Raw genomic sequence first — 8,651 nt, forward strand, 5'->3', positions numbered from 1 at the left:
CGCAGTTTCCGACGTGCCTGCTGGACCCGGGTGTTCCCTGGTCCCAGACCTCCCCGCTCCTTCGGGCTTTTGCGCCTGAAAGGGGCTCCTTTCTCCCGGCAGCCCCTCGTCGCGCCCACCCCATTTCTTCTCCGGCCCCCCAGAGGACCGGCTGCCCCTGCGCTCCTGTCGACGCGCCCCAGGGAGCCGCCTCCTCACGTTCCAGGCCGGTCCTGCCCCCAGTGCACCCCCCGCCAGGCGCCGAGACCCCCGCGCTTCTGGGCAGATCCCCGAGGGGAGGGGCGAGGGAGCGGGACTCTGCACGTGCTCAGAGGCGCAGCAGGCTGCCCGGTGCAATTCGCGGCTGGGGCGGGGCGGCGCCCGCGGGACTGCCGCGCTGCTGGCCCCGTCGGGGGGTGGCGCTCCGCTCCCTGCAGCCCTCGGGGGTCTGCCGCGCCCGCGTCCTGGGCTGGCTTCCGACGGGCTCGGCCTCCAGCGTCGGCGCTCCGCAGCCTCCAGATGGGTCTCCTTTTGGGGTCTGCAGGTCCCTCCGGGCCCCCCTCTCCCAGGCGGGCCGCAGGGCATCCCCAGAAAGCCCGTCGTGTGGCCCTCGCCCTGCAGCCCAACCGGCATCCACAGCCCCTGGCGGGGGCGGGGGGGGGGAGCGGGCCGGATGGCCCTGGGCAGGGGCTGCTGATGCCAGGTCACCTCGCATCCGTAAGGGCAACGAGTCGGTTGAGACTGGAAAATGTCAGTGCCCAGGGAATCTCTGTGCCCCCGTTTGGACCCTGGCCTAGGAACAAATGCCATCCCTCTCCTGGGCTTGTTGTCTCTCGCATAGTGAATGTTAGATTTTACCTTGGGGGGGGGGGGAGCAAGGACATTAACACCAAGTTCAAATGGTGGTGCTGACCTGCCCCCAAGTTTCATGGTGGATATCTTCCTTGGGCGGCCATGTGAAGTAGATGATTGTTCTAGATCAGGGGTGCCCAAACCCCAGCCCGGGGGCCACTTGCGGCCCTTGGGGGCTCCCAATCCGGCCCATGGGGAGCCCTCAGTCTCCAATGAGCCTCTGGCCCTCCAGAGACTTGCTGGAGCCCATGCTGGCCTGATGCAACTGTTCTCAGTGTGAGGATGACCGTTCGACCTCTCACCTGAGCTGTGGGACAAGGCTCTCTTCACTACTTGGTGTTTCACATCTGTGATGCAGCAGTGGCAGCGAAGGAAAGGCTGGCCTTGCAAGACCTTCATTCATTCATAGAAGTTCCATCTTTAATATATACAATTATGTAAATTTATTCAAATTTTAAATGTAAATTAATTCTTCTTTTCCCGGCCCCCGACACAGTGTCAGAGAGATGATGTGGCCCTCCTGCCAAAATGTTCGGGCACCTCTGTTCTAGATAGTGATGGTCCTGGTGAAGAGTGGTCACTGGAGTTCAGTAACTTGCCACAAGGCCATCCATTGACCCCACAGCTGAACTGGGATTTCAGCCCAGGTTCAACTCTCCCCACGAGTGCTCAGGCTGTCTTCCCAATACAGTCTGTGTGTGCTGAGTGACTCTTATGTCGTCATGGCAGGCTATGCATGTGAAAGAGCCTGGTAGAATATGGAAATAGAATAATGCCATTGTACAAATATGGTAAGGCCACACCTGGAGTATTGTGTCCAGTTCTGGTCGCCACATCTCAAAAAGGACATCGTGGAAATGGAAAAGGTGCAAAAGAGAGCGACTAAGATGATTACGGGGCTGGGGCACCTTCCTTACGAGGAAAGGCTACGGCGTTTGGGCCTCTTCAGCCTAGAAAAGAGGCGCTTCAGGGGGGACATGATTGAGACAAATTATGCAGGGAATGGACAGAGTGGATAGAGAGATGCTCTTTACACTCTCACATAACACCAGAACTAGGGGACATCCACTAAAATTAAGTGTTGGGAGAGTTAGAACAGACAAGAGAAAATATTTCTTTACTCAGCGTGTGGTTGGTCTGTGGAAATCCTTGCCACAGGATGTGGTGATGGTGTCTGGCCTGGACGCTTTTAAAAGGGGATTGGACAAGTTTCTGGAGGAAAAATCCATTACGGGGTACAAGCCATGATGTGTATGCGCAACCTCCTGATTTTAGAATTGGGTTATGTCAGAATGCCAGATGCAAGGGAGGGCACCAGGATGAGGTCTCTTGTTATCTGGTGTGCTCCCTGGGGCATTTGGTGGGCCGCTGTGAGATACAGGAAGCTGGACTGGATGGGCCTATGGCCTGATCCAGTGGGGCTATTCTTATGTTCTTATGTAGAATACAGGAGGTGAAACATCATCCATGATCTTTCTGTTTTGATTGTTTCCTAAAAGGTGGTGAATAATTTGGTGTTTGGCGGTTCCACTCAACAGTCAGTCCATGTCCACAACTTACATGTAAGTTACTAATATGTTTACAAGTGTAGAAACATTTGAGATTATGAAACAGCAAGAACGTTCTATTTCCTTGCTTGTAAAAAGAAAAGGCACTTTAAAGATGTTTTTACAGCTTCTTCTTAGACCCAGCTCTGAAACAAGCTTCTTAACTTTTCTCTGAATAGTTGTTAAATTGAGCCATGTTTCAGGGTAACTTCTCAGGCCATTTGGGGGGAGAGTAGGCACCTGAGCACAAAATGAACACCACAAAAGGATGTGTGTAAAAGGATGCTTGTAAAATGAATAGTAACCTTTTATTGAAACAAATGTGTTTGAAAATGCTGTTTTTAGAGGGAAGCACAATTATACCTCGTCGTAGTATGTCTGTATTTTTTTTGTACAAAGTCCACTGTTGGTCATGCATTAAAATGTAAGACTGACAATATTTGCAAATAGAGCTTGCCAGCATCTGATTGCATGGTGGTGTTGCACTCGTATGACGCCATCATCTCTGAGAGTGCTTCGCAAACTGCCTCCTAGCCCACTGTCCACCTGAATTTTGTCTTGGTGTTTGGTTTTTCTTTCCAGTGAGTAATAGTCAAATAAGGAAGAATTCCTAACAGATACCTATAGGGATTGCGTTCGGCAATCCAGTCCTGAGCTGCCTGGAGAGCGGAGCTACTGCAGTGCCCAAAATGGCTGCCATGGTATCGAGTGCGCCCTGGGCAGCCAACACCAGCTCCTCTTTTGTCCCCTTCCCCTGGGTAAGGGAAGTAGCCCCGCAATGGGGCTATTCAATTCTGTGGCGGCTCTTGAGCTAGCACAGAATCAAAGAGTCCTGTGTCCGGCCACGTAACCCAGGGTTCAGGATCCAGTGGAGCTGATCTCCGCCATTCCCACCCCTCTCCCACCCTACTCCCTCCCCGCCACGCCCTGCACCCACCTTTCCCTGCAGAAATGACCTAAATATGACATGACCCTAAATGTCCATGATTGATGCGGACACGGTTGCGATCCAGACCCTTACTGCCACTGCAGACCCAGCGGGCCTCCAAGGCAGCAGTGGCATTTTGCAGAGGTTTGAGAGCTTGTTCATCATCAGCTGCTTCATTTTGCATAGAAATCTTCTCTCATTAGTTAATTCATGCAGTGCTTTATATTCTGAAACCCCTGGGGGTTGGGGATAAGAATAGGCCCTCACTTTGGCTGTACTTTGTAAAAGGCGACTAAACAGCCACCCACCAGGTCGATGGGACTCGTTAGCCTGGGAAGGCAGCTCATCCGAGAGAAGGAAAACTCTGACCCCAAACCTCCACTGCCTTGTGGCTACATCCAGTTATGGAAAAGGCTTCAGGAGTCAACCTCGAGGCAAAATCCGGAGCCGGAGTCCCTGAGACAGTTCATGGCTGAACACAGTCACATTCTGGCAACTCCTGCGACGCCACTGGAACCAACCGTATTGGCCTCTGCCTTTCCATTGGACCATTTCAGGGACGTGGAGAGGGGGATTGCATGGGTAACAGTCTATCCTCCATATCTACTCTACCCAGGCTTCACGCACTGGAGAGGACACTCTGTTCCAGAACCGCTATTCAGAGTGCCATACCATAGTCTTCCAAGACTGAAGGATGCCAACAGCATTATATTCTGAGCAGCACTTCACCTCAGTTACTAACAGGAAGGTGAATCCTGCGAAGGAGCACACATCTCTACTGAATCTAGAATTTTCTTTCTGTGCTTTCAAGATTCAGACTTACTCAAGCCTTTCTTCAAGTTCTTTCATGAGCTTGCTGCCCTTATATGGCAGCAAAGTAGGTACATCAAAGTCGTTAAAATTGACCCAGGCGGATGAAAATCTCTGTAGAAGCTTCTGTTTGCACACAATCTCTGCCCTTCCTCTTAAATGCTAGGGTGATGCTTTCAGTATTTCACTTTTTGATTTTACATTTAAGTAAAAAACGTAAATGTAAAATGCTTTTACATTTCTGTAAGGCTCCATGCTTTGCTGTATAGTGACAAAAGCCTGTAGGTCAGTGGTTCTCACACATTTAGCACTGGGACCCACTTTTTAGAATGAGAATCTATTCCTCATTCCACCTTTTCTTCATATGACCCTTTAAAACCCTCTCATACTTACAGATGGGGTAGCTAGTAAGTGGTATGTAATGGCTGATGGAACCAGGAGAGGGTATATGTGAGAGAGAGAGAGAGAGAGAGAGAGGCTAATGCTTTCTTGTCTACAGATGTGAGATGTATCTGATTTGTAAGGTAAAAATTTTTTAACCATGCCCTCTCTAAAAAAAGTAATAATTACATTCCCTTTGAGGGTGATGTCAAGGTGCCTGGTTATGCAGGGGAAATATAATTATTTTGGCATTATTCTCTGACAAAATAGCAAGCAACTTTTTTCTGAAATTTGTATGTTAACCTCATAATTACTTCATTAATTCCAGAGTTGTGCAAATACTGTACTGACAGTCATAGGATTGTGGAGTTTCTACACAGTCTTAAGCGATTGATATCATCCCTCTCTTAGTTACTATTCAATAAAGAATTTTAAGCGGGAGGGAAGGGGATCCGGAGCATGACTTTTTTTCCAAAGCACACAAAGAAAAGTGTGACTCAGGGTATCATCCTGCACTATTTGATCAGTGAGATAATTGATATGATTTGAACTGCCAAAATCTTTGCAGAGCAGCAGTGGGCGTTGGAGAAGGGGGTTCTTCTTGCCAAGTGTTCTCTCTGTTCCTGCTCAGCAGCTGTTTTGGGGAGAAGCCTTTTCATGGTGCACGCCGGGCAAGGTGACCTGTCATGGCCAAACAGTCCACACACAGTGGCTGCTGGACCTACAAGGACTTCCCAGCAAGAAAAAGCAGCATGAACATTGGAAATAAAAACAATGGCCTTTCTCAGAGCCAGCTAACAAAAAACATAGGAGATGTCCTGAAAATTGAAATTTTATATAACGATGCTGCCTTTTGCCATACGAGCAAATAAAAATCTCTTTTGGGGCACAGTGGGAGCACAAGACAGAATTTTAAGCTCAATAAAATCAAGGTGTTTTAAGATTGTGGCTTCCCCTGTGAAGGGGTGATAGCTATGGCCTCCAAGAACTAAGGAGGTAACCTGTGGCAATGTGTTTGAGCAATTACTGCAGTCTGCTGCTGGTACGTGTGTAGGGAACCACATGGGTATTGGAGGCGGTGGTGTTATTGTTTGACAAGGCTTGTGGTGCTGCCAGACTGTTGTAACTGAGAGTGTACCTTCTGGGACAGGTTGAAAGAGATTAAGAAGTTACAGTGGGGAGAAAAAGAGAGCCATGAGTGGACACTCTGAGCAGGTGCAAAGTCTTTTTTCCTGGCTCAGCTGCTGCCAGGTTTTGTTGTGGAACAATAGCCTGGAACATTGAACTCTTGCTTTGACCAATGGCAGGGCAGCATTGAAAGGAGGCTCATTGGAGACTGGGGACTCCCTGAGGGCTGCATTGGGAGTCCTCAAGGGCCGCAAGTGGCCCCAGGGCCGGGGTTTGGGCACCCCTGATCCAAAAAGATGCTGTTGAGACAATTCTATACGATTCTCCGTATGAGACAGAAGAGCCTGCTGCCACAAGGCACACAATGATAGCCACTAGCTTAGATGCCTCCAACCAGGGATTAAGACCAGGATGGCCAGCCTTTCAACTTCAGGGCATCCAGACCTTCAACAATTACGTATGTAGAAGAGGGATTTCAACAGGTGCAACTTCTTGTCTCACAGATGACAAGCTGCATCTGTTGACAACCTGTTGAAATTCCCTCCTCTACACAATTTTTAAAGGTCCAGGAACCCTGAAGTTGAAAGGTTGGCTATCCCTGGATTAGACACATTCATGATGTGAAACTTTCATGGGCAGAGGCAACCTACCTGTGAATACCAGACATCAGGGGACAGCAAACTGGGGTGGCTGTTGCCTTTGTGCCCCACCTGTGAACTTCTGGAAGCATCCAGTTGGCTACTGTGGGGAAGGGAATGTTGCACTAGACAGCCCTGATGGTCTCCTCTGTCAGGGTCATCATTTTCCTCCTCTAAGCCTCCAAGCTGATGTTCCTCCAGTCACTCTTGGACAGATCCACCAGTCCTGGCCCCGGCTGGGCGTTCCACAACTCACTTCCCCAGCTCAGCCTCAATTTCATTGGCCTTTTTCACAACTGTTTGTTCTGGTTTCTTCCCTCTGATAACGGCCCTTAAGGAGAGCAGCCTTTATTGGCCTGCTGTGCCAAGTATGGAGCTGGCATTGCAATAACGACATCCGCCTGATAGGCTGCACCAGGGTCATCCCTTAATTGTGTCCATTTATTGTTTGCACTATCCAAGGATCCCTGAAAACATGGCCAGATTAAAAGCTGCACAAGGAGAGACTGGAAGATATCTCCAATCTTGGGGGCTGCAAGAACCAAGGAGCCTGCAGTTACAGTTCAGGCTGCACAGGGCACTTGTTCACTGCCTTGGTCTAAGGCAGGGCGGCTGAGAAACCTTTGCATCTTTTGCTGTCAACCTGCCTCTCCCTGCTCTGTCCTACCCCTTGGGTGTCCCAGGAAAGCCCTGAGCCGAGATCCCTTCGCCCCTAGTTTGGAAGCTGATTTCACAGAATTCCAGCAGAGCTGGCCCAAGACCCCAGAGGCAAGAACCGAAGCCTTTCCTATCCTGCTGCAGCACTTGGAGACAGAACCCAGAACCCTGTGAGCACAAAGCCAGCACTTGCTCATCGAATGAGGGGCCCTTCTTCAGAGCTGACTAGTTGAGGGGGGGCATCTTGGTTTCTTGTGTCTTGCAAGGAGCTTGGAAGCACAGCGCAGAAATACACTCCTAGTCTCCATTTGTTTATCTGTCACGGAGACCAAAAGAGCAGCATGAGCAAAATGCCAGCCCTGCTTTAGAAGTTCAAGAATTCACAGTAACTGGGAAGAAGCCACAAAGAAGACTTCTGATTTACACTCCTCTTTCAGAAAGTTTCATCTGATGTTTGGTTTTTTTTTAAACATTCAGCTTGATGAACTTTTCTGTACAGCTGGAAAGTATGCACCCCAGTCTTCTGAATCTTTAGACAGCCCAAGACCTGTCAGGTTTTACTCAAGCCCCCAGGAAGAGGACCTAAAGCTGTCCCCCTTCGCCTGGTGATATGCCAGCATCACACTCCACAAGAGTGGGTGGTCTAGGGTTTCTGAGCCCCCACTCTCCCCTGCCCCCTTCCTTTCCCAACCCAAGGGGGGGAAGTGCAATGGCGCTGAGTGGACAGGGCAAGAGTTAAGACATCTTGGGGTTGTGGCAAAGAGATAAAAGTTACCCCAGAGTGCAGTGGCAAATTCCATGCCAGGGTTTAATCAGGAAAGGGACTAAGAATAAGGCTGCCAATATCATAATACCCCGTAACAAATCTAGTGTGGCCACATCTGGAATACTCTGTCCAGTTCTGGTTGCCCTCTCAAGCAGCACAGAGCTGGACAAGGTGCCAAAGAAGGCAACCAAAATGATCAAAGGCTGGGGCCTTGCAAGGCTTGGCTGCAGCAGTTGGGGCTTTTTAGCTGGGGGAAGCAGTTAAGGGGAGGGCATGACTGACAGCCCAATCCTAAGCTGCACAGCTTTGGAGCAGGCTGGAGGTCTCCTTGGGGGTGAAGGGATATTTGTCTCCTCACACTGAGTAACTGCCCTAATGGGATATTGGATCTGCACCTGCTAAATAACAGGCACCTTTCTGAGCAGCTCCATGTGAAGCCAAGAGGACCTGCTCCGTCCAATCCAACCTCCACTGCCAAAAAATGCCTCCTCCCCACCTCTGAGCCAACCCCTCCCCTCTGGCACATTTAAGATCTTCTCTGGTGGCTGCTGAGGTTGCAGCATTAACATGGCAGCACTGGCCTCCCTGTGGGCTCTGCGAGTGTTTCATGGCACGTTTGTGACACCCTCGGCTGGTGGAGCGGCTGCTGCGCTGGTGGAGAGATGTTAGGATTGTGCTATAGGAAGATATCGCGTGGAGGGAGGGGGAGAGAGAGGAGGCCTCCCCCCACAGAAGCTTCTCCTCCACTCCTACTGAGTCCACAAGGTGACCTGCAGCTTTGGGCAAACTTTTGAGAGGATAGAACCTGAGAGAAAGCAGATGCCCTTTGCCCATCTCAAGGTGCCTCCAAAGGCACCCTGGGAGAATGCACACATGGCCGATGCCCCAGCAACCAGTCCTGCCTCAGGGCTATTTGTCACGAAGCAGCAGTTGGGGAAAGAGCCCGCCTGTTGACGAGAGCACAT

This window comes from Tiliqua scincoides, chromosome 13 (assembly GCF_035046505.1).
Source record: "Tiliqua scincoides isolate rTilSci1 chromosome 13, rTilSci1.hap2, whole genome shotgun sequence".
In the NCBI taxonomy this organism is placed as follows: Eukaryota; Metazoa; Chordata; class Lepidosauria; order Squamata; family Scincidae; genus Tiliqua; species Tiliqua scincoides.